The sequence below is a fragment of the Ambystoma mexicanum genome, chromosome 3q (assembly GCF_040938575.1).
Source record: "Ambystoma mexicanum isolate Mex_15411 chromosome 3q, UKY_AmexF1_1, whole genome shotgun sequence".
NCBI lineage: Eukaryota > Metazoa > Chordata > Amphibia > Caudata > Ambystomatidae > Ambystoma > Ambystoma mexicanum.
In genome coordinates this window covers 339,073,874-339,100,551 of record NC_090926.1, presented here as the reverse complement: position 1 = coordinate 339,100,551, position 26,678 = coordinate 339,073,874, and the positions used below count along the sequence as shown (strand labels likewise).

The window sequence follows — 26,678 nt, the reverse complement described above, 5'->3', positions numbered from 1 at the left end:
GGCACGTCAATGGGAAATACACATGTATGTTTTTTTAAAATTGTTTTTACCAAGTCTCCACCAAACACGAGTACTTCCTTATTGGGTCTCTTTCCTGTGTGAATTCAAATATACAGTTCAGAAACTCCCAGAGTCCTCAGGCATCTGGGGGAGCTTATAGACACTGAGCAACAATAGGGGTAGGGCAGATCATTCTGCAATCCCACAATAGAGCTTTTTTTCTGAGGGCTCGGTTTAGGCAATTTAAACTCTACGTGTGTGTGTCTATTTGTATTTGTGTGTGCGTATTTGCATGTGTGTGTTTGTGTGTTAGTTTGTAATTGTGTGTTTTTACGTGTATTTATATGTATGTATATATATTTTTAAAGCGCAAACTAAGGCCCAAAGTCATCTAGGCCTGAGCAAAAGCCGGCAACAGAAGGCCAACAGAAAAAACAGCCAGAATCTAAAAGTGATACTTTTTAAAGCTTTTTGGAAAAGGAAGTGGTCAGTAATATCTAAGAGACGGGCTGGATGGGAGTCCCATAGAACAGGGGCAAGGACACAGAGACCATCCTACCGCCCGGGCTCTACGGTATCTAGGGGGTTCTCAAAATAAGGTTTGTGAGGATTAGTGAGAAGGGGTGTGTGTGTGTGTGTGTGGGGAGGTGCTGGGGGGGTTCATGAAGACAATGTACATGCCATTAAAGCACCTCTAATGCATACGCCTTGTTGTAGGAGCATAAGCAATATCTTGTAATCCACTATGTCAAAGACTGCTGAATTTCTCTGCAGCAATCAATTACAACCCATGACGTTGGTGTAACCATTCAAAATTGGGATGCAGTCAGAAACATTTAACAAAAGGTGAGAAACTCATTGGTTTAGCCCAGTACTGACAAATTCTCAAAACAAGCAGCTAAGTAAAGGGCGGTGAAAAGAACGTATTTATGTATCCATGGGAAATGTTGTTTGTTCCATGGAATTTGTACATAAGTGATGAGTCTGTAATTTAAGGTATATGGTGTTTGTTTTGATATATGGACTTTCCATTTATATATGGACACTTATATATGGGCACATCAATGGGAAATACACATGTACGTTTTTTAAATTGTTTTTAGTTCTTATTTTTTCATGGTGGTTGATTCTGGCAATTGCAATTGTTTAAATGGGGCGGGGGTGGCTATTTGTTCTCAGCATCAAGATGACGATTTTGGTCCTAATTCTGACAACAATGGGGAAGAAGAGATGCCCTGTAGGGCATGCATTCTGAGGTGGTTTTTGTTTCTCCTGTAGTGATATCTCAGGCAATCACAGCATCCAAAAAAGGAGGGAGATGTAGTATAGAACATGATATTTTCTGTGGAGGTAGCACACTGAATGCTGTAGTGGCATTGTGTATGAAAGACAGCAAATGGAAATGCACATTATGCACGCTGAATTGATCAATTGTATGGTGAATGGGCCATCTGTCCAGTTTGCACTGAGTACATATGTTAACATAAATTAATCAACTAACACTTTCCCATCAAATAACACTACTCAGTAATTAATGCACCCTTTAACAAAGCAGTGCAAAATGGTCCAGATGACAGATTCTGTTTGTTTTTCAGTGGAAGTTTAAGCATGCACGCATGATGCATGGGCTGTGGTTTCATTTAGAAGGCGTTATTGTGCTCCAGGAAGAAATGGATGCAAATATACTTGGGAGGTGGTTTTCAGAGAGAACAGGTGCTATGATTCTAGAAAAATCAGCTGGGGGGATGTGAGACGTCAGGGGAAAAGGCAGGTTTAGTAAGATTGACAGGGCTAGGGTATAAATCTAGCTAGAAGAAGGGGGGGAGGAATATTATTTTTTTTGACGAGAGTAGACCAGGAGTGCAGCTGTCAGCAGAGAGGGCAGAGCCTTGCTGTGCAGAAAAGCAAGATTCTCCCAGGGAGCAGTCTGACAAGACAGGACAGAGAGAGGTCGGGGTATTCTAACTGGGCTGCCAGAACTGTGGAATTTGCAACACTCCCTTCTGCTGATAAGACACTTCAGATAGGGGCTTCTCCTGATAATAGCGCAGAAGTTTCACAGTTGAATGTAAGTATCTGTGAAATTGAGGAGCCCGGAGAATGGTGTTTATCTTTTCCGTCAGTCAGTCAAGACTAGGCTGTTATTCTTGAACAGAGTTTTTATTTCTTTCGCATTTGTAATTGAGAAACACTGAAGTATAACGGAACATTTTTGCATGCTGCTGTGCAATTTGCTTTTGTCTTTTCTTTTAGATGGTAGATTTTTTTCGACTGTCTCGAGGTTCAAGGTTTGGCTAAGAGATGAAAAGTTAATGTTTCATTATGAACACATGCTGGTTATATATCTAATTAATACATGTTAACTTGTATTAATGTGTATACTGCATAACCTGTTTTCAAACAATAATGCACATAAAAAGAAAATCATTTTTAAAGCTGAATCAGTGGGGTTGCATTTTCTGTGCCTATGTGTACTCATTGACAAAGAGGGGAATCACAGGGAAGCACCCCTGTGTATCAAAAGCAGTAAAATATTTTACAACATGTGGTAAAGTTGGAGGTAAAGTTTGGGAACCAGTTAGCAAGCTAGAAAACGTATGATGCATTTGTGGCTTGTGAATCATCGATTATAATGAAGAGTGTTATGAACAATCTGTCAAAGACGGTAGTCCAGTTTCGTAGATAAGTGACTAGAATGACAGTTAGTGCTGTCTTGTTCCTGCAATTGCAGAGACTGCTAGCTTGCGCTTACAGTTAACCCTAAATAGAATACAAGGTTCAGAGGGGAGTTTCATCACATTATAGAAGGGCATCATCATAAACACGCTGGGCCATCACGTTACCACGATTTTACCACTATTTTTACCACAGTACTAAAATACCACCAAATTTTGTAAAAGGACTCTGGCAAAATCCCCAACATGACTCATATGGCTGCATATGAGACTCTAACAAAGACCGGGAGAGAGAAAGGGTAGCCTGAGGGAAGCTGTTTCGAGACAATAGACTTATTTATTCAGCATCTAACTTTCATATGCTACTGGATAAACACGGCTAGTTGTCCAAATATATAAGACCCATGACAACACATTTTGATGCAATCTGTCAAATTGAAGTAACCCTAGAAAAATATCCTGCCCAAATGAGCTACAATAGCTGTGACTTACATTTCTGGAAGAAAGTATAATAACTTTGGCAAGACCTGGATATTGGCCAGGGACACCTGGCCCACCCTGGAAATCTGCAGTGTTCTTCCATCTGGTTACAGGTGTTTCTAGCTGAGTGCATCAACCAGGTTATGCTGAAAATGACATTTCTCCAGGGATATCATTTTACGCACAGATTCCTTGTCTGTTATGGGGTCCACTTGAAGGGTATATCGCACAGACATATAGGGTTTGGCTCGCCATGGTCAGGATAATTTCTGAGTAAGGCAAGTAATCCGCAACCCCAGACCTCCCCAAACTGATGTACTATGTCTATGGCTCTAGCTGGTTCACTTAGACATAGCGGAAAGTAGTGGGCTTTTAGTGATATGAATAGTCAAGTCAATGCCTTTACCTGAAACCTGTAGTTCTGGTGATATAAAGTGGTGAGGTCAAAACAACATCATTACTTATTGCATTGTTGTACGGTTATCTCTTAAGAAGGCCAGGTCAATGGCAGGGTATCACTGCTCGACCCACCTAACACGAGTACTTCCTTATCTGGTCTCTTTCCTTCGTGAATTCAAATATACAGTTCAGAAACTCCCAGAGTCCTCAGGCATCTGGGGGAGCTTATAGACACTGAGCAATAATAGGGGTAGGGCAGATTATTCTGCAATCCCACAATAGCGCTTTTTTGCTGAGGGCTGGGTTGAGGCAATTTAAACTCCACGTGTGTGCGTCTATTTGTATTTGTGTGTGCGTATTTGCATGTGCGTGTTTGTGTGTGTGTGCGTGTGTTTGTAATTGTGTGTTTGTACGTGTATTTATATGTATGTATATATATTTGTAAAGCGCAAACTAAGGCCCAAAATCAGCTAGCCGTTAGCAAAAGCCGGCAACAGGAGGCCAACAGAAAAAGCAGCCAGAATCTAAAAGAGATATTTTTTTTAAGCTTTTTGGAAAAAGAAGTGGTTCTCTCAAGATAAGGTTTGTGAGGATGAGTAAGAAGGGATGTGTGTGTGTGTGTGGTGGGGGGGTTCTTGAAGACAACGTACATGCCGTCAAGCACCTGCAATGCATACGCCTTGTTGTAGGAGCATAAGCAATATCTTGTAATCCACTATGTCAAAGACTGCTGAATTTCTCTGCAGCAATCAATAACAACTCAGGACATTGGTGTAACCATTCAAGATTGGGATGCAGTCAGAAACATTTACAAAAAGTGAGAAACTCATTGTTTTAGCCCAGTAATGACAAATTCTCAAAACGAGCAGGTAAGTAAAGGGAGGAGAAAAGAACGTGGGGGAAAGGGGTTTAGAGGAAGAAACAGGGGTATGGGGTGTAAAAGGTGGGCATGGGCAGACCCCCATTAAGAAGAAACCACAAAACAAAAACTATCAATTTTAATCTGTTTTCGTAAGTCACAAAAATAAGTTTCAAAACTGGCATACAATCTTCAGTTCCACTGGAACAGGATGCAGACTGGAGAGAGGGCATCCCACCCACACCCAATCATAACCATTAGAGGCACACCGGTCAGTTCTTGTGGGGCGCATCCCCACAGCGCATGTGTAACCTTGACAAAGGGAGGTGGAGGGATCCCTCTTTAACACCACACCTCATGTCTTCATCTTTACCTCGTAGAATTGTTAAAGTTAGGTGTATGAAGTTATAGTTTCATCGTGTTAGTTCTCGGGGTGAAGGGCTGTTCTAAGCTTTTCTGTATAGTCTAATGTGCTAATGAGAGAGAGAGAGCGAGAGAGAGAGAGACAGAGAGAGAGAGAGAGAGAGAGAGAGAGATAAGGTGAGGTGAGTTTGGGGGTTCAGGCCAAGGAATGCTAATGTGGGAAAAGATCTGGGGCTACGCTAATGTTGGGACTTTGGGCTTCAGGGCTAGCTAGTCTTTTGGTTGTAACCCCTGAGCTTCTATCCGGGTTAAAACGAAAATACCTGTGGCTATTGTCCTCCCAGCCCCCTCTAGCAATACCTCAATCGACAAGCCACTTGCTTCAGGTCTACACTGATTAAATGTTAAACCAAAGCTAGCACCCTGTCAGAGAGCACATTTCCTTCGGATTCTTACTAATGTGACACTCCTTTGGCAGCCATCTTTAAATGGGCACTGGTGCTGCACTTCCTCGTAGTTGTCTGCTATAGCAGCAGTCGCTTTCCTGTTTCTACTGTTTCTTTCCTTTCCAGTGCTGTCCGTTCTTTGTTTATTACTGCTGCCTCATTTTACACATGGAAACAATTTCTGGAAAAAATGAAGTCATTGGATGAATTGACATTAATTTTAAATGTGTTTTATCTATTGGAAATGAGTAAATGCTATCTATATCGGATTTTAAAGAAATATAAATGTGTAAACACAAAACAATGATTTAAAAAAGTAAAAAGATTCTCTTTCCGTTTCATTTGATCTTCTCCCCAATCTTTTTGTTCCCTGCGCTTCTTTTCCTTTTAAATCTCAAACCCTGACATCACCTCAAATTGAATAAAAGCCCCCCTGCTAAAATGGTTAGGACTGCATTGACTGCTTCACTTTTTTCTTGCCCTTGTATCACAGCGGTGCATTCTATCAATAGCCAACCAGGATTCAAAGCCACGGGGTTCCGTAAAGCTGGCCGCCTGCTATTGATGTAAGCTTTGGGTTACAGAACGTTCACAAAAGACTGCAGACACTCTTATCCAACTCGTCCATCGACCTTATGGCATCCATCCATAGACCTTATGGCAAAAACAAGTCCAGTAATTTAAAATGTAGGGATTTAAAACCATTCAACCCATTTCCCATTGCGATGGTCCATTCCATTAATATGTTGTTCAATGAGGTTTGGTGCCATTCTTTAAAATAAAGGGCCTTACCATGCAAGCAATGCTTGGACACCAAGAGCTTGCCAATCAACAATAGATAGAGCATTAACTTAATTTTGTCCCTTTATCTTTTATTTCCATTGGTAGGTAATCCCAGTAAGAAATGTTCAGAACTTCCTCAACTGGGACTTTCAGTTAATACATTGTATCAGCTCAAATGGAAAGCTAGGCACAAAAACAAAAGAAAGCTTCGAGTGGCAGTAACTGCTCCAGATATCCACATCTGCCCGCATCTTCCTCAGAGGCCTTTAATATTGTCTCTGGGGTCCATTAGAGTTGGTAAATGAGGAAGAAATGATGCTTCAGCGACATAGAAGGATGGACACTTCCTGTGGCACCTGAATAGGTTCAAAGCAATCATCCAATGTATTGCAGTGCAGCTCTTCCTTACATTTCTTCAATGCTTGGACAGCTCTGCCTTTATCATTCCACAAGCGTAGGGAATACTCATTTGTTATGTATTTTGTCGGGTGTGTACGTTTAATACTTTAATTTAACACACTCATTTGTACAAATGTCATCATTCGCGCAACTTTGGATGCAGAGAGACACCTAATGTGTGAACATTTGAGATATTATAAGTTTCCCCCTGTGTGATCATTCAAGTCCTGGAATGTCCTGGATTCTGCATCATTAAGTCGGTTGCCCCATTTCAATGTACGGCTCTTGTCACACAGGGGTTCTCAGCATCTTCAAAGTTAATGTAAAAACTGGAGAGCCTATTAATGGTAGATGATCAACTAATTCTAACTGCAAGGCATGGAATAAATCGCACTGGGGCTCATGTTGCACATGTTGCTCAAAATCGTAATTTGACGGTGCAGAGCTGTTACCATTATACTCTTAGGTAAGCGACCCCTATGACGCCACATTTTGCCAATTGCACTGTGGGGTGCAAATGTAAAGGACAAGCATTTATGCCACATTTTTCCCGTCAAATGAGCACTTAGCAGCGCAAATTCAGCATGCCAGGCAGCGTTTACTTTTGTTTGTGAGCGCTGCTTGCCATACTCGCATGGGAGGCGGCTCTCACAATTGTGCAAATAGTAAGCAGTGTTTCCAAATGCAATTAAACCTTCCCCGACATACAAGAATGCAAGCATGTAGGGGAAGGTTATATTAGAATTATATACGCTCCCTGTCATGCTTGCATGGCAGGGAGTCTGTACAATAGATCCCTTTGGGGTTTACTTGTTTTATGCTGGTGCATAAAGCAGGCAGACCCCATAGGAATCTCCAGCATCTACCCTGGCATGAAAATCCATGTCGGCACAGATGCAGAGCCTTTATAAGGCAGAGGGGAAGGAGGCAGATTAGTCAAGGCTGACAAGTGGTAAAGCAAGCAGGGGTAGGAGTTTGCAGCAAGACGGCAGGCAGAGACTAACAAGGCAGACAAAATTGGCCAATTGTTGTTAGGATTGTGTTCCATGAGCTAATAATCCAAGTACCACTGGGTTATACTGGTTAACATATGATGTCAAATGCCAGCCATTTACAATGTTGGCTTATAAAGACCTGCAAAGGTATGGTATGATGACCAATAGGGCGGGAGGACAAATGGGTGCCATCAATAACCTGGATATTGGCACTTTGTTCCTTGTGTTCCTTCGGAATGTCATTAATGCATACAAATTAATTATCCAAATAGTTACCTGTAGCACCACAATCCGTGTCATTCTTGTTTCTCACCTCAAAAGAACCTGAGGGGCAAATAGTGGGGTTGGAAGCATCAAGAATCCAGATTTCTTGGGAAGACGGCAAAGAGAGATGGTAAGGCCTACCATCCGCTCCCCTTCAGAGGGCTTTAGCTTTCTATCGGTGTTACAGGGTGTACTGGACTTGAATCGAGGAAATGTCCAAACCTGCCACAATACAAACAGAGATGATTCACCCAGCGGCAATGCCTTTCAGCTTCTCATAATGGGTCACGTAGTGTGCCTATCTGCACGGTTCTCCAGCGGTTTATCCTGTATCAATTGTTGGTACTGTGCTAGGCTGACTTGGTTCAGAACGGAGCTGAAATGGTCCTATTCTTGGCGTTCAGACCATCTCTCAGTGAGACGATGATACATTCTTATAACCTGAGCAATCAAACCCTGCAATGAGCTTACCACGAGTATATGAACAAGCTCACCCTTATATTCGTCTCATTCGGCCTCATTATGAGAATGGCCTCCGTTCCGGGCTCCATTACCGGGTTCCTGCAATGGGGACTTACCGGGTTACTCCGACATAGGAGGACCCGGTAATTCCTCCTTGCAGGAACCCATCCCCATTCCCATTTGAGCCTTCATAGGGCTCAATGGGAATGGGAAGGGAGGTAATAAAGGGCAGATTACATCTGGCCCGTTATTGCCTCCCTCTTCCCCTCGGGGACCCGGAAAGCACACCTGGTTTTACCAGGCGTGTGATCCGGGTCCTGCGATGGGAAGCTCCTAATCGGTGCTCCCGGAATGAAAGGGGCCAGTCCCGTACCATCCGCCTTCATTACGGAAGCGCCAGCCTTATAATGAGGCCCATAGTCTCCTCAGGGAGAGATTTACTTGTGTTATTTCAGGTTATAAAGATTCAGTAGAAAGCTGTTGGTGTGGTGCAGAGGTCCTTCCAGTACAATTGCATCACCAGCTAAAGCCCCATCTCCAACCCCTACTGTGGTGTAGAGGCCATGCCTATACTGTTGCACCAGGGCCACCTAAAGCGCCAGGTCCATCCCCTAGTGTGGTGCAGGGTTCATTCCTATACTGTTGCACTAGTGCCACCTAAATTCCTATACTGTTGCAGCGGGGCCGCCTAAAGCGCCGTTTTCAACCCCTAGTGTGGTGCAGAGGCCATTCCTATACTGTTGCACCAGGGCCACCTAATCCGCCATATCCGACCCTCAGTGTGGAGCAGAAGCCATTCCTAGGGCCCACTAAAGCACCATGTCCATCCCCTAGTGTGCTGCAGATTACTATAGTGTGCTATACTATTGCACTAGGGCTGCCTGTAGCACCGGATCCGACCCCTAATGTTGTGCAGAGGCCATTCCTATACTTTTGCACCAGAGCCACCTAAAGTGTCAAGTCCGCCACCTAGTGTGGTGCAGAGGCCATTCCTATTCTGTTGCACTAGGGAGACTAAGACGTCATGGCCAACCCCTAATATGCTGGAGAGCCCATCCCTATACTGTTGCATTAGGATAGCCCAAAGCGCCATGTACAACCCCCAGTTGGTGCGGAGGACATTCTTATACTGCTGCACCAGGGCCGCCTAAAGCGCCATGTCCAACACTTATTGTGATGCAGAGACCATTCCTATTCTGTCGCACTAGAACTGCCCAAAGCACCATGTCACTCTCATACTCTGTTGCAGAGGCCATTCCTATACTATTACCTGGGCCACCTAAAGCCATTTCAAGTCAGCCTACTTAGGTGCAGAGGCCATTGTTATTGTATTAGGGCCATGTAGAGCACCAGGTCTGCCTCATTCTCTGGTGTGGAGGCCATTCCTGTATTAATGATCCAGGGCCAGCTAGAGTGTCATGCAGGGCTGGCATTAGCGGCGGCAGTGCCCCGGGCAGCAAAACAAAAATGTAGCACCCCTGCTTTTGCGCACCCCTCGTTGTGTGGGGGAAGAATCAGGATGTCCCATTTTTCAATAAACGCTGATACAAAAGCATCAGCGCCCGATTGTTATTAAATGCGCCCCGAGCAGGGTGCATTTAATTTCAATAGGGCGTCTGCCTTGCCTTCTCACACCATGCCAGCTCGGGAGAGACCATGGCAGGGGGGCTAATGGTGCCCCGGGCGGCTGCCCGCGCAGCCCTGCCTAAGGCCGTACCTGGAGTCATGCATACACCCGATGTAGTGCAGTGTATGTGGCATCACCATGCTAATACACTCATACCCAGTGTCATTACTGAATCACAATGCCCACCCCGGGTCTTGGTTAGTGCCCCCGAATCATCACACCCAACCCCTACCCTCTGGGTTGTTAAATCACCGCTGACATGGTGCAGCACAGGACCCCCTCCTACCTTCCTGTCCTCCCCGACCATCATGCTGACTGGCTTTGGTGGGTCAGGAAGAGTCGAACCCCTGGGAACCCAAACGGAACACCAACGTCCAGAGTCTTTTGTTATGCCACATGCGCATCCCTTCCTGCGCACTAGTCCCCCTGGATCAGGGGGTGCAGAGTACACTGGTGCTCCAGGGCCCGGTCCAGGTCCTGGAAACCCATCGTAAAAACTAATTTGGGGCATGTCTGGGAGACAGACGTCTCCCCATCATTCACGGCCCAGAGCTTTTCTTCGCCCTTTCATAAACTGTGGAAATGATAGTTCCAAGGGGCATACATTCTACCCAGTAAATACATAGAGCAATACAAGAAACGTGTTTTGTGTTGGCAATAAAAAGGCAGTGGCTTTTTATTAAACATAATACTAATAAAAACATAACTTAGTATTATCGGTATTTCCCAACAAACAGGTGTGCAGTGCTTTCGTAGTTCTGTACTTTTGGGCACTTGGGGCAGGACCAGGAAGTTGCCCTTCTTTGCTCTCAGGGGGCCCCCAGTGTGACCTCCCAGGTCTGTGTGTTTGGGACCTGTAAATTGGCTGGTGAGCCCTCCTGTGCCTGCTGGCAGATCCCTTCCAGGCCCATGCCGCCTTCCCTGTACTTCTGTTCCATGGCTTGCCGACAACAACCGTTGCCCTGTGTCAGGAACCAAGATTGGAAGCATTGGTATCGATGGCGGTTCAGACGGTGAACGGTCTAGTCCTCATCCAACATGGCGCCCAACAGGACAATGGAGCTTATATATATCTGGCTCCGCCCACTTTTCGGCGCGTTGTATCTGTTATTTCACGCTCTCATCGCTCCCACCTCGGATTATAGCCTTCCTGTGTATTTCTCCTACTCTCTGGTTCCCTCTCTTTACTCCTATTGCCCTACCTTCCCTTTATCCCGTGTTCGCTACGGTCTGCTCTGCACTCACCGTGGTTACTATAGCTGCGGTACCCTTCCGCTTCTCTGTTTCCTCCTTACCTTAAACTTCACCCTCGCTCTCCGGCCACGTAGGTGCTCGCGCACTGTGTTCCGCGTCCGGAGGCAGGAGCTTTCTTACGTGACTTGCTGTTCCTTCAGCCCTTCTGACTGGTTGTTTCTTCCGCTCTCACGGAAGCGCTGTGCCGGTTGTGGTACCGGTCGCCTCCGAGATTCCTAGAGCCTTTATCCCTTTCCTACCTTTACGTTCCCTTCAGCGTATACCTGCCGGCGAAGGGTTCCATTCATCTCGCCGGATTCAGGGGTTAGTGTTATTCCTGACTACGCCTTCTCTCGGCAGTCCTTCTCTTTTCTTCTCTTTTCTTCTACTCACAGTATCCCGTTACTTTTCTATACCTTCCCTCCGTGTCCTGGTTCCCGGCCTCTTGAGTTCCTGCCATCTCACACGTTGACTACTTCATCAACTCTGACATCATTGAAACATACCAGCTAAAGAACCGATCTAGGGACTAGGGTTTTTTCCGCCTTCGGGCTTTTTCCCTAGAACTGAGGCTGGCCCCCTGGGGTTCCCCGGTGATAGGTTCACTCTTCTGTCAAGGTGGCCTCCGGAGGGGCCAGACCTTATCTTCACGAAAAGAAGACCAGAACACCGAAAGTCAGGGTTCCAAGGACTATAAAGAAGCAAGGCAAAGTTGATACTGAGCCTAGTGTACGTGCCTCGGAGGAGACAGGTGAGGAGAAGGGGGAGGTGGACTCGGAACTGGAAACCCTGTGCTTGTCCTGTGCTTGCCCAAATGTACCTTTTCCAGGGGTGGGCGGGATCCGAGCAAACGAGAAGATGGATCTGCGGGCAGCGAATGCGTTCTCAGCAGAGGGTTCTTTCTGCAGGGCAGCCCTGCCTATATAGGGCAAATATGCCCTGGCCACCCAAATGGCCGGCCTGTGCTGGCATCCACCTCACACCTATGTGTGTGGCTTCCTGCCTCTTACTTCTCCTATTGTTAGAGTGTTCTCTCCCCCTTTGAAGGGGGGCGGGCACTGGGGGTTTTGGTGCTGGCAACCACTGCCTATTAGCACCTTTTGTTGGGTCCTGAATCCCCACCCTGTCAGGCTCTTGCAGGGAGTCCTGCAGCAAGAGCGGTCTGGCGGTGAGGGGGTGCCTTATGGGCTCCTTTCTTCCCCCTTTCCCTCCTCTGTACCCGGTGGGAAGATCCCCAAGCTTAAGGGCCTGTGCCCTTAATTCACGATGTTGTCATTGGTGAATCTTCTGTGTTTTCATGGCTATAATCATTAATTGGATTGTCTTTCCAAGCAAATAATAACTCAAAGATTTCTCCAAAATTAATTAGTAGAACTCTTTTGCACTTGATATTTTCAGCCAAGATCACCAAGACCACGCATTAGTAGAAACATTCCTAAAACGTTTACCAATGCTTTGAAAAGACCTTTCCAACCGTAAGGCGGAAACTGTAATGTTTGTATTTGCGTATCGATAGTTTCTAAAGATGTTTTTTCTTTAAGCAGAAAAGGAAACAACGTAATCATTTGTAACTTCAAGCACATAAAAAGAACGTGCTTAGACCTACACAGGTGGGTTCCCAAGACCATATACTTGGACCACATAAATCTATGCATTATGGAACTGCAGGCCAGGGTCACACATTTAATAAACGCAATCTACAATGTTTCAACCCCGCCGACAGACTTAGGAGCCGGACCTCCACCCCGCCTCACTATATGCTTCCTTTGACCCTTAAATCCGAGCACCCGTCCCCTACCCGCCTCGGAGATTTTAAAGTTAGCTCCTCTGTCCTGGATTATTGTATCTCGCGTCCTGCAGGGACCTGTCCCTTGCTCTCCCCAGCCCCGTCTGGCAGCAGCAGGAGGGGCCCACCAGGGCCGTGGAGGGGTGGAGGGATTATAGATGCGGGGGCAGTCTCTCGCCATATATGGCTCCTCTGACAGAACCCAAAAATAGTTCACGGACTTTCTTCAAAGTCTGAGTGCCGGAGAAGGGGCCAGGGAACACTGCACACCGGTAAGAAACAAAGCCCGGTTTCGGGTGCTTGGCGTGTTGTGTTTTTGGTGGCCGTCGCTCTTTATTCAGCGTGATAAGTGGCCTGTGCTTTGGGATCCTTGGCCGAGGGTGCGCGAGGCCGAAGGGTGGAAATGGCGGCATTGCGCTTAGTGAGCTCGGTGTTGCGCATACACGGAGCACAAACCATAGACATGCATAACAGGAACACGGTATTGGTGGGTTCACGAGCGAGGGGCACAGATGACAGGTGATCACATGCCTTCCCACCTGTAAACTCTAGAAAAGAGCATTGACCCCCGAGAACAGCACCCCCTTCTGGTGTGTCTTGGGACTGGCGGGGAGGCGCAGCTTTCTGTCAGGAAATCACCCCTTCAGTCCTGAAGTGGGAAAGATACAAGAAAGGGTGGACTAGCAGAACCCTAGAGATGGGGGTGAGGAGGTAGCGAGGGGGGGGGGGGGCGGACGGGGTGGCGGAGCCAGAGAAAGATGAGGGGAAATATGACGAGAGCTATGGAGACAGAAAAATGAGTGAGCGGGAGAAAGAGAGAACTTGTGGAAAGAGACCACGAGCAAGGGAAGGAGAGAGATAAAGTAAAGTAGTGAGAAAGAGAGTGGGGAAATGATTAAGAAAGCTAAAGGCTGTTGAGACACACATACAAGGGGAGAGAGAGGGGAATAGATAGGTAGATATCTAGGTAGAGAGAAATATGTCTAGGAAGGTAGATACAAAGATAGGTACAGTACACAGCCCGCGGTAGCGGCCGTGTAGTTATGGTTAAGTTGCTAAACTCATAGGAAGAGCACTTTTTCGGCAGCTTATAGTTTCGCTCCCCCTAGAGGAATCATCACCAAACTTTGCAAAAAAAGTATATGGGCCGCTCTGAATATTTCCGCCAAGTTGGGTGAGGTTTCGTGCACGGGGGGAAAAGTGATAGGGGGTCCCAATTTCATTTTTTGCCCTCCATAGACAGAATGGGGAAAACCTTTGCGCACATATACAAGCCGAATAGCTGGACGGATTTTCACTAAATTTGCGGCAGGGGCTTGGGTCAGAAAGTGTGCTTTTGTGTGTTTGGTGGAAATCCAACCAGTACTTTTGTTGCAAAGAAATGAAATGTACGTCTCAAAAAATTAGTTATATCTAGGTCCGCTGTGCAGACCCATTTCACTGTTCGCTCTGCGGACCGAAGTCTCATTGGCCTGCAATATGCCGTGATGTCGGTGAACATAGGACGCGGCCGGTGGTTTGCTGGAGGGAAGTGTGCTGTACATCAAAGTTTTTGGAAAAGCCTCCATGGTGTATCGGAGGACAGTGTTGTGTGTGTGCCAAGCCCCTAATGCAATGTGTTCATGTCGGGGCCTCTTGTATGCAACTGTGTGGACACTTAAAGAGGTCATATATGCCTCCGCTCCGGTGTCCCTTTTCCCCGTTTGCTGCGCAGTCAAAAATGTGATTGCCCTGCAGTGTACAGTGACATGTTGTGCGTGAATAGTTTTCGATAACGCCGGCATGTTGTTTCTGAGGGCAGTGCAGTGGTGAAAGGGCCTGGAAAAAATAGTTTACGGCATCTGGTGGTTGGAAGAAGGGATCGCAAGGGGGGGAAGTGAGAAGTGCTGCAAGTGATATTTCTCATTAGAAGAAGGCAGTGGTGTGCCAGCGGTATCCGTGCATACTATGCCAATTTGCAGTTTCCCGAGCAGGCAGCAATCTTGTGTGGTCATTGCAGGCAGCCTTCATTATGGCATGCCAGCTGCAAGGGCGATGTCTTTCTGTGATGAGTCGTGGCAGGCACATTTGCAGAAGGGGAGTGCATTCCACAAGACATGCACTTTTACAGATAGGGTGTACTCTAGTGTGCTGTGTTGTGGTAAGTCCGTAGCCCCTTTAATACATGGCTGCAGCTCTTGCACAGAAAAGTATGTCTACTGGTTGAAACATTATGTCCACTGGTTGAAAGTCGTGCCACATTGTCGCTTTGTGTGTGTGTGGTTTGGCTGCATTGCACACATTGTTGGTTGCATGGGTGTGGTGATTAGTAGAACATCGTACAGTTGCCGGTGTATGGCTGGAGATGCTGCAGTGACCAGTCGTGTACTGTGTCCACTGGGTGCACTAATGGAATAGTGTAAATATGGAAGAGGTTACGGTGCAACTGGTTCTTACATGTGCTTGCGTAGTGTGCATTGCGCAGATTAGTAAGTGTTGCAGTGCACTATGCAGTATTGCTTGTATGCACGTAGTATAGTGTGGAGAGCAGGACCAACATTGTGACGATTGTGTTGTTTGGTTGGCATTATTACAATGGTTTTTTAATGGAAGTGGGTACTGGTGCCACACACTGTGGCATGTTTGTTCATTACAGTAAGTGGAACATGTGTGCTTGCATGCCTGCTTTAGGGTGCAGAGGTTGGGTAGAAATGTTAGAGCCTATGTTGCCTTTCTGAATTGTGGCACATGCCTACATGTTCATTGCATGGTTTTGTTATGTTGAGGTCGGTGTGGGCACAGCCTAGACTGTTAGGCCGTAGGCCATGCACCCAACAGGCTAGGCCTTCATCACATCCACCACAATGTAATGCAGTCATGTACTTGTCAGTCTGCATGCATGTCAGATTGGTGACTTGTACGCAATAGTTGTGGAGGACATTGTAGACTTGGTAGAGCAGCAGAATTGAGCTGCGATGCGTACATTAGCATACGGTGCACATCATTGCCCCTGTTGCACAATACAGAGCAACATGTCACCATTTGCGTTTGCAATGGTTAGGCCCTTAGAAGACCCTTGCTTTGGGAAGTGCTGTAAGATATGATAGCATGAAAGGACATGCTCAGCAGCACACATGTAAAACATGGGCGATGCAAACAGCCTCCTACATACCGTTCACCACGCCTGCACCCAAAAGCCTAGGCCTTCATCACAGCCACCACAACATAATGCAGCCCTGCAGTTGTCACTCTGCATGCATTTGAAGTTGGTGACTTTTACACAATGGTTGTGGAGGACATTGTACACTTGGTAGACCAGTGGAAGAGAGCTGCTATGTGTAAATTAGCATATGGTGTACATCATTGCCGCTGTTGCACAATAGGGGGCCACATGCCACCATGTGCATTTCATATGGTTTGCCCCTTATAAGCCCCTTGCTTTAGGGAGTGCTTTAAGATATTGCAGCATGAAAGGACGTGCTTAGCAGCACACATGTGAACTATGGCTAATGTACACAGCCTCCTACATACCGTTCAGCACACCCAACGGACCGTTATGCAGCCATGTATGCAAATATGTGCCCAGGGTGAAAGCTGGAAGGCTCAATTGAAGATGGGGAGAGCAGTGCACATGGCATGAGCATTTAAACATAGCGTGTACGGGGGTGTCTGCATGCATGTGAAGTTGACTTTTACACAATGGTTGTGGAGGAAATTGTAGACTTGGTACAGCAGCAGAAGTGAGCTGGTATGCGTACATTAACATATGGTGTACATCATTGCCCCTTTTGAACAATAGGGAGCCACATGCCACCATGTGAATTTCTGATGGTTTTGCCCTTATAATCCCGTTGCTTTGGGGAGTGCTTTAAGATATTGCAGCATGAAAGGCTGTGCTCAGCAGCACACATGTAAACTATGGCTAACGTACATGGGCTCCTACATACCGTTCAGCACACCCAACGCAACGTTATGCAGCCATGCATGCAAATATGTGCCCAGGGTGAAAGCTGGCAGGCTCAATTGCAGATGTGGAGTGCAGTGCACATGACATGAGAATTAAACCATAGCCTGTACTATGGTATGTTTTCTGTGGGGAGGGCCTGCGCCTTGCATGCATGGCTGGAGTGGAAAGGGAAAAAGGACTCTTCCTGCTTTACTGGGGCGCGGCCCTCCCGGAACTTGGGGAAGCGTACGTGCCACATTCTGCATTTCTAACCATGCTGGCCAACGGCAATGGGACTATGGCCTTTGTCCAATCAGGTGTTCAGGGTGCGTGTCACAGGCAAGAGCACCAATAGGGAGGACTCCTCCTGCTTCACTGGGGTGCGGCCCTTGTGGTACTTGGGGAAAGGCACATGCCACATTCTGCGCTTCTCACCATGCTGGCCAACAGCAATGGGACTATGGCCTTTGTCCAATCAGGTGCTCAGAGTGTGCGTCACAGGCAAGAGCACCAATAAGGTGAAGGACTCCTCCTGCTTTACTTGGGTGCGGCCCTCACGGTACTTGGGGAAAGGCACATGCCACATTCTACGCTTCTCACCATGGTGGCCAATGGAAATTAGACTAATGTCCAATCAGGTGCTTAGGGTGTGCGTCACAGGAAAGGGCGGCAATCATTTTTTCCATTACTTTGTGTAGTGCAGCTGGCAAACATGGTAAGATGCACAGTTTTCATCCTGGGTGATACCTTTGTGGAAGATCTGTTTGTGTATGCCCTCCAAGAAGGCTTTTGTGGCAATTTCTGTTTGGAGGGAGTGGAGGCTTTATGGTGCAGTGTTGAAGCGTGCTGTTTCGGAGGAGTGCTTGTAGAATGTGGACACATGGCCACTTCTGCAACTGTACATGTTGTGGTTGTGCACTTTGGAGCCTTCTTTTTGGGTTCCATGTGTTGTTCCCATGTGTACCGTCAACTGAAGATGATGAAAGCAGTGCAGCACATTTTTCCCACTGCAAAGGTGCTTTTCTCATGTATACAACCGAGAATAGTGTGGGACTATTCCAATGATTCCTGTCGCCGGCCAGGGGACGGAAGGGGTCTCATCAACAGAAGCATGTGTGACTTCTTGAGTGCTGCTGGGATCTTCTCCTGTGAGAATGACAAAAAGATTTCTCGATATATACACCTTTTCGAAGGAAACAGCATGTCTTTGTCGACGAGTGGCAATACAGTTTGTTTCACAATCTACAGGCTGCACTGAAGACCCTATTGTAAGAATGTGAGCTGATGTACAAAACACACAAGAAATTATTAAAACCGCAAAAAAAGCTGTTTCTATGGAAGCACCTTTAAAAAAAGACTAAAAAAAGGCTCTTTTCAGAGCCGCCACAACTAACGACGTCCCCTACCCTGGTTGAAAGTTATTCCCCCACTCCCGCACAGCACGAAAAGTCAGCAAATATCGGGATAGTTGGAGGGTGGCACGTGTTAGCTATGCCCCTTTTGCAGATGATGGCCATAGAAATGGGCCTGCAGAGGCTACAGGATTGGTCAGTAAGGTTTGTGGGTGTGGTGTGTACGCACAGATTGGTACACAGTGTATTTGTCGACAGAAATGCAGAGGGTGCAGATATGGCTGTGTGTTTCTCAAGCCACAGTGTGCAGGTTTTGGGGGAGTTCGAAATACATCGAGTGAAAGTGAATGGAAAACACTGCAGTGGCTGCTCATTTTGGAATCTATCATGTGGGTGTGTAGTGATATGGAGTAGCTACAATCAAGTGACTGATTTCGGTTTGTCTGTGTGACACTTTGGTGACGCGCAATCAGGCCGACATTATTGTTGTTCATTGTGGAGGAAAAATTGCACAGCATGTTACAGGAGTTTCAGTGCCATTTGTGATGAAGGAGGCACTTGCCGAGGTCAATCATCTGTTTCCGAGCTCCTCCATAACTTTCAATCACATTGTGCAGACACTGATGTGGCTGCATCTTTTTTCATTTGGTCCGCAAATGGAGAAAGTGCGGTACATTGCGAAGAAGAGTATTTGTGCCTTTCTACGACATGTGCCAATGGCGTACTTTGAACATAGGAATATGATGTTTCACAGCACAAACAGTTTTCCCCAGGAATAACGTTCATCCTACTATGCCTCCCATCCAGATTTCTGCACACCCCATCCAAATTGCCTTGCTGCCCTTCTTGAAAGTACCGGAAGAATTTTTGCAGTAAGTGTTGCACACTGAAACGCTTCAAAACTCTGCAACACGTAAAGAAACCTCTTTCTGCACAGAACCCCTTCCCAACCAATTCAACTACAGTGTTTTGCCCAATGCCTCACGTCCCGGCCTGCATTAGTTCATTGGCAATTTCATTGTTCATCTCTGAAAGGTGTTTTCTTTATTTTCCTCTTTTCCTTTCCCAGTTCATTTCCATTTATTTTGAGCTTCTAGCACACACCACAGAAGGAACTGCAGGAAAGGCTTGGAAAGGAAGGGGCAGCACCTGCATGGATACCATAGGGGACATCATGCTCCCGGACAGACCCTTCCCAAGCACTTCAACGTACCTTCCCTCTGTAGAGTAGCGTGTTGCAGTACATGCACAATACAATGCCCTTTTCCGAGTAAGGGTATGTAGCGCGGCATGTGGTCTGCTGGGGAGGTTTTACAGCTCTGCTGCCCTACAGGAGTGTCCCTGTTGTTGGCCACAATAGATGTGGGAAATGCTGTACATGAAATTACCCTACTTCATTGTTGGAAGGGCGGTAGACTGCCCGCTGGTCCCTTATGCTTCTATTTCAGTTGTCGTCACATGCAGTACAAACACTTCATGCTACGCCATTAGCCTTAGCAGTAGCATTCACAGAGATGCATAAATTCTGCAATACAATAATGTTTACAACAATGCGAAACACAGCTTCATTACGTGGAGCAGGAAGACCATTATTACTGTGCTACCCATGCAGCTACAGTACTTTTCTAACCACCACTGACATTGTTTGCGCTCTGAACAGTCTACTGTTTGCTTACTTGCCCCTGAATGCACTAGTATGTGCGTGACCAAGCCGCACCAGCTTTGCTATTTTGCAGACTCACTACAAAATGTCCCACCTGCAGCTACATGTTTTCTTCAACTGTACGACCCGCAGGCGACCTCTTGACACTTTCTGTCACAGTGCTCAGTGCAGAGACGGTGTGTCTATTTCACGGGTAATGGAAAGACAATCAGCGCGTCTATCAAATTAATGCAACATTTAACACGCCCACGTTACACTGCAGTTTGCTGTTGCTTGTTTACCAGTGAGCCACATACAGCCAGGAGTGCTGCACCCATAAATTGGCAGGTTTGCAGAGCCACCCACGTAGTTAGCAGGAGTACTTGAAATGCGGTAGCCTACCGTATGAATCCATAGGGCTGGCGACAGGGGCGGTCATACCAGCACACAGAGGATGACCTATGCATGGGTGTAGCTGTGCAACGGATACACGTGCACTCCCACAACTATTTAAAAGTGCATTAGAAGATGCGGACATGCACTCACTAATGGAGTCCTACGGCTACTTGCAGTGTGGTTGCACATACGTCGACCAGGTGCAGTCTCCCTAGGAAACGTCCATATTGCTCACCTGCAGTCATCTCGGTAAGTATTGTGCAGCACAGATTCACCATGCAATATTTACACAAAAAAAGAACGCACTCAAACACTCACCAACACTTACCATGTACAATGTAATTGCTAAGATACACCAACACTATTAGGAAAAGGAAGGGGTAGCGCAAACAGATACATACACCAGAGAATTTGGCATTTCCACACGTTCATCATGAGGGCAGCCAAGGAATCAGTGACAAACCATTGTTAACGGGATGTTATCGTTCTGTAGCAGTACCAAACAGCTATTATCTTTACAGAAAACACTATGCTAAAGCAAAGTTCTGGTTACAGTGCCCTACTAAAAACCTATGAAATTTACTAACAAAAACATTGTTAAAGGGACGCTATGGTTAAGTTGCGCTACTAAAAACCTATGACCTTTACTGAAAAAACTATGCTAAAGGAATGTTGTGGTTACAGTGCCCTACTAAAAACCTATGCAATTCATTGACAAAAAACGTTGTTAAAGAGACGTTATAGTTAAGTTGCACTAGTAAAAACCTATGCAATTCAATGGAGAAACGTTGTTACAGGGAAGTTATGGTTACTGGTAAAACCGAAAACCCCCACAAATTCACCAGTTATGGTAAACTAAGCAACCATATCTTGCACTAATTAAGGAGTTGTGGGATTCGCCTAAGACTGAAAGAGCATGAGGTTAGGAGGATTAATAGAGATTACAAGAGTCAGTTGTTGACTGATCCTGGGGATACTGACTATAGGGGTCTCCTCAAAGAGTTTTCTAAGTTGGGAGTACTGAAAGGGGATTTTCCATGGTCATAAAAGCATGTCTATGACTGTGATCTAGTCAGAAAAAGAAAAGGTATGCGTAAAGCATTGAAACAGATCAAGGGGGACTCTGGACCTTGCAAAAAAGAAAGGATTAGATTAATCCACCACACCTATAAAAACTGGTGTAGAAATACGTAACACTTGCGTCTTCAACAAGATGGCAAATGCATGCTGCAAGCTGTTTGCAAGAATGACTCCAGATCTACATGGGAGTTAATTAATAATGGTGGTGTCTTCCACCAAGAGAAGTCCCTGGCAATGGTGGAGCGATTGGATTAAACACTACCAGTCCTTGTTCTCTGACCCTGGTGAGGGTCCAGCTGTTCCTAAAGTATGGTGTAAGGGTGGATGGAATTTTACTCTGGGTGAACATAATGTAAGTCTTATGATTGGAAAACTGAGTGCCTCCCGTGTGGCGGTACCAGATGGGATTTCGAACTTTGAATTAAAAAGAATAAAGATCATTGGGCAAGTGTCATGGTAATGATGTTTAGACAAATCATGGTTAATAGATCTATCCCTGAGTCTTGGAAGGAGGCCTTGATCATGCCCATTTTTAAAAAGGACGATAGCGCTGATCCTAAAAACTATCATCCTATCACCCTTTTGGATGCGATAGGTAAACTCTTTGCAAGTCTCCTCCTGCATGACCTGAAAATATGGGCAGAAGTGAGTGGAATATTAGATCCTAGGCAAACTGGATTTGTGAGGGGAGTGGGTACATCCTTAAACCTCTTTCTATTGAATATTCTAAAGGAAAAGAGCCTTGAGAAGGGATCAACACTGTTCGTGGCCTTTATGGACCTAGAACAGGCGTTCGGCAGTGTCAACAGAAGTCATTTGTAGGCAGAATTGCGCTTGTGGGGCTGTCCGGTGGACCTTGTAGAAGTAATGGAAGCACTTTATACAGACACTTCGGTTCGAATTAGGTTGTGCTCAAGGGGAACATTATCCAGTAAGATCTTCACTTATCAGGGCTTGAAACAGGGGTGTGCTCTTGCTCCGCTCTTGTTCTGCCTCTATATGTCTGACTTAGGACTGTCTCAGGTGAATATTCGGGCCTTTCCGCTGACAATCAATGGAGCCCGGGTACCGTGGATTCTCTTTGACCTGGTCTTCCTTGATTGTACTCCCATTGGGCTTCAGCTTTGCTTCCAAGCTTTTGAACTGTACCTTAAAATCAATGGTGTGAAAATGAATGCAAGGAAATCTAAGTTCTCCCGGTGAAGAATGCAAGAATGGTTAAGAGAGAGAAATTCACTTGGAAGGTTGAAGGCATCCCCCTAGAGACTGTGGACTCAATAGTGTATTTGGGGGTTACTTTCAATAGAAATGCCAATGAAGCTGCTCACTGTGCATATTTATAGCAGAGAATGATTCCTCTGGTCAATCAGGGTAGGGTACTCCACCAGAAGTTTGGTAAATTCACATTAATACTCATTGTGACCTTTTATAAACAAATGGTGGCGCAGAGTTTGACTTATGGAGCTGAGGCGGTTCTCCGCCTCTCATGTGATTGCTGGGAGAAATTGGAGGGTCATTTTTGGCGTAAGATTTGAAAACTGCCAAATAACCTTCCAATGTCTATAATTAGGTTTGAATTGAGGCTCCAGTCTTTGGTGTCAATGGTGGCTTGGAAGACCGTGTCACTATATTGGAAATGTGCCCTGGAGAGCGGTGAGAAGCCTTTTAAGGTCTTGGCATTGGAGGTAAAAGGTCCGTTAGAACAATGGAGAAATAAGGTGGAAGCCCTCTTTTGGGACAAGGACGTTTCTGTAAATCTGTTATTGTGTAATCCAATGAGTGTGAGAAAGGAACTGTTGCTCAGGGACTGGATTTCCACCATAAATAAATGTGGTGTTTTAAAGTCTAGAGAAACTTTGACCATTGAGTGGGAGAGAGTCAATGAGTTCCCAAATTTATGATCAAATTCCCCTCGCCAAAATAATGTGACTTACTTCTCAGGTGTCGTTAAACATCTTACACACAAGAAAGATTTTATTTAGGAGGAAAATGGTGGGAGTTGAAAAGGCAAATTGTCGGTATTGTAAGAGTACCCTGCATGTGGAAACCCCGGAGCATATAATAATGAATTGTGAAGCTCTGATTGAGATTCAAGCACTTTTTTTAGATGAGCTTTTATGGACGAGATGAAGTCTCACAAGAGGGGAATGTGGAAGTGGATGTTAATTAGTGACCAGCCCAGGTTGGTTATTGCAGTGATGAAAGTGATGTTGTGTTGTGAAATTGGGGGGGGTCATTGAGGGGGGGCTTAATTGAATGGTGGTCGGTTGATGTTGAATCTAATTATTTATTTGTCTGCCTTGACATATGAACTAAAGAATTAGAGGAACAGATATTGTTGTTGTATGGATGTAGATGCCTTTTGGAACGGTAATGTTAAAGGTTTATTTTAAGTTGATGATTGTTGTATACATATTTGACTTCTAACCAATAAAACATTTTTTTTTTTAAATAATAAAAAAATAACTTGCGCTACCACTGTGCACTGCAAGGACTAACACCCATGACATCAAAGATGACATTACAAATATCATTGATGACATCACTGATGACATCACATGTGCAGTTATTTTTCATGACGAGTCCCTACAAGGGGTTGTGAGGATCATGATGGCAAAAAAGTGTGAGGGGTGATTACGGCACATTTTATGAACTGCTTTCTTCCCTAAAGAATGTACTCATGTAAACAATTTTGCTTTTCAGTGTTCTTTCTAATACAGCAACCTACTCAAACAGAAACATAGGCATTACCTGCAGCATGCACAATATTTATAATGTTGCCATGTTGCATAGTAAAAGGGGGAATGCTTCCATATCAGACTATTTAGCCATAGAACGAGTCAATCTTGGTTGTAGTGCTTCCCCTTTGTCTGGTTCTTCTTCTTGCATCAAATCGTCTTCGTTCTGGTGGGAGTAGGCCTCACCTCGGCAGGGCTTGACATGCCCGATATAGTTTCAGGCATTTTTGCCACTCAACTTAACCACACAGTTAGTGGCCTGCTCGACAAGCTACGGTCCCTCAAACCTTGGCTTGAAAGAAGGCTGAATGAAATTACGTAGAAGAACACTGTCCACTGGGTAAAGTAGTGGCAGTTTTATCAGTTCTTTATTCATTTCTGGGGTGTTCTCTTCTTCACTCTTCTTCGACCTCTCCCAGCAGGATTGAAGCTGTCGAGAAATAAAAGAAGCACTAGCCATCATCGAAGCAATATAATCGTGCATTTAATCTCCTAGGATAGCAGCAGATCTGTGGGCGTCTGAAAGTTCTCTAGTAGGAGGAGCAAGTGGGAGTCACATGCGTCACCCTGTCACCACCTCGAGGGGTGTTAAATGTGGTCAGATCCAGACTGGTTGCGCAATGCGAATACGGCTAGGGGCAGGCAATGGAGCCACCCCTTTTTTAACATGGCTTTAATTTGAGCTATTTTCTCTTTTGGCAGGCCATTGAGGTGCTCACATATCCATTAGCTTGCGGGTGATAAACACAGGAGAACATGTGCTTGATCCCTAGTATGGCTGTGATATGCTCAAATGTCTCATTTACAAAGTGAAGTCCATTGTCAGGCCGTAGGACCTCACAAACCCCAATGTGGGACTACCTCTTTAACAAGGAATTTTGCAGCTCTGACAGCATCATGGTGTGAACAGGGACCAGCTTCAATCCACCAGGAAAATGGCCACAAAGCCACTATCATTTAGAGGTAGCCTTGGCATACTTGGATCATAACATCATAGTCTACATGGAGGTGTTGGAAAGGCCCAATTGGGCAGGGTATTGCTCCTCGCACTATGCGTAAAGTATGGCCTGCATGACATTTCTTGCAAATAATAGAGTTTTCCATGAATGCGGCTACATGCTCTGCCATATTAGGGCAGAACCACTCTTTCCCAATGTGTGCAGCAAGTATGCCCCTACTTAGATGAGTGGGATGGTGCAATTGCGTGAGTGCAATCTGCAACAATGCTACTTGAATCATTAGCTTGCCTGTGCTCTCCTGCCACCACACGGCATCTGTAGGGGATATTGAGCATCCCCTCTTCACCCATAGCTCCTTTTCTTCTACCAGTGCTTTCCCTTGGAACTCCATTATTTGCATGGCTGGTAATGCACTGTAGCCTTCCTTGAAGATCATAGTTCGCACATGGATATGTGTGTTCAATGGAGTATCAAACTCAATTATTTCTGAAAAATATGCTGTGCATTTCGCTTCTGCATCTGTGGCTCTGTTGCCATGGGAGACTAAATCCTCCCTATTCATGTGTGCCTGGCACTTCACAACCGCTATGGCTGATGGGAGTTGGAGCACGTCTATGAGTTTGCACATTAGGGGCACGTGCTGCACTGGTGTGTCATCAGCATGTCCCTCTGCCATTGTGACATCCCAGTGTGTACTGTAGACATCACATGCCCTCCCTTCCTCTTCACTAAAACCCCTACCACAAACTCCCCACCTACTTGTTATCCGTTAACCCACAAGTACAGATATTTTTCGAAGTGTGTAAGCTAAAGAATAGTGTTGATACAAAAGGAAACAACAAGTCGACAAGTGTGTTTGTGTGTGTCAAAGGGCCACAGGGTGAGTGGGATGGGAGGCAGGAGAAGGGAGGGAGGACAGGGACATCGGGGACACCCCACATTAAAGAAAAGAAAATCGTACGACCAAAAGGAGTCAAACTAAATGCAGACAAAATGACAGGTGTTGATGAAACAACATACAATTGACCAATATAAAACCTACCTGGTCAAAATGACAGGTGTTGATGAAACAACATAAAATTGACCAACATAAAACCTACCTGGTCACAGAGTGATCACATTTCCACCAGCTACTGTAATTTTCACAAGACTGATTCCCATGCCCTTGGATTATCTGCCCTTGCCCCCAGGTCTTCCACCTCATGTATTGCCAACCTGAGCATAAAGCTTAGATGAGCTTGAAGATAGGGCCCATCGGAACACCACAAAGAGAACATGCAAAATCTGTGAATAAAGTCCCTGAAGACCTCACATACTAGAACTCTCATAAATTCCCAGATGTTTTGCAAAGGATATACCAGCTTCTGTTGTCAGGGATTCCTGAAAGGCCTAGTCCATGAGGATTCGTATGGATAGTCACAAAGTAAGAATCGGTTCACAACAGTTTAAAAACTTGGTAAACCAATAAGCATGGTCATACAAGGACGTATCCAAGTGCGCACACATAATATATTCATGAACACCCACCTCATTCTTCTCTGCAAAGTCTATTTGCAGAAATGATTCATGCACTGCAAAGTAATAGGAGAACAACTCCCCCAACCTATGTTGCACTTTTCAATCTTCTAGCCGGTGTTTATCCCATATAACCCATATAAGACGTTTTGAGGAAGCAAACACATCTTTGATGTCATACTAAATGGATGAGTGATACCTTTGTTCCAGCTGCTACACAATCCATGGTACAATAACATTCTACCATCTAGACCAGGGGTGCACAACTGATTTTGACAGAGGGCCGAAAGTACCTTACAT

The 26,678-nt window shown here is 45.5% G+C and overlaps 1 protein-coding gene across 3 annotated transcripts in view; it reads left to right on the top strand.

Moving 5' to 3' along the window:
* The first annotated feature begins 12,966 nt into the window (after nt 1-12,966).
* SGCD (sarcoglycan delta) overlaps nt 12,967-26,678 on the top strand; it is a 1,261,231-nt gene continuing 1,247,519 nt past the window's right edge. For all 3 annotated transcript variants that reach the window (XM_069653944.1, XM_069653946.1, XM_069653945.1), the window contains exon 1: nt 12,967-13,043. The gene's annotated coding sequence lies outside the window, so the exon portion shown is untranslated. The remainder of the gene's footprint in view (nt 13,044-26,678) is intronic.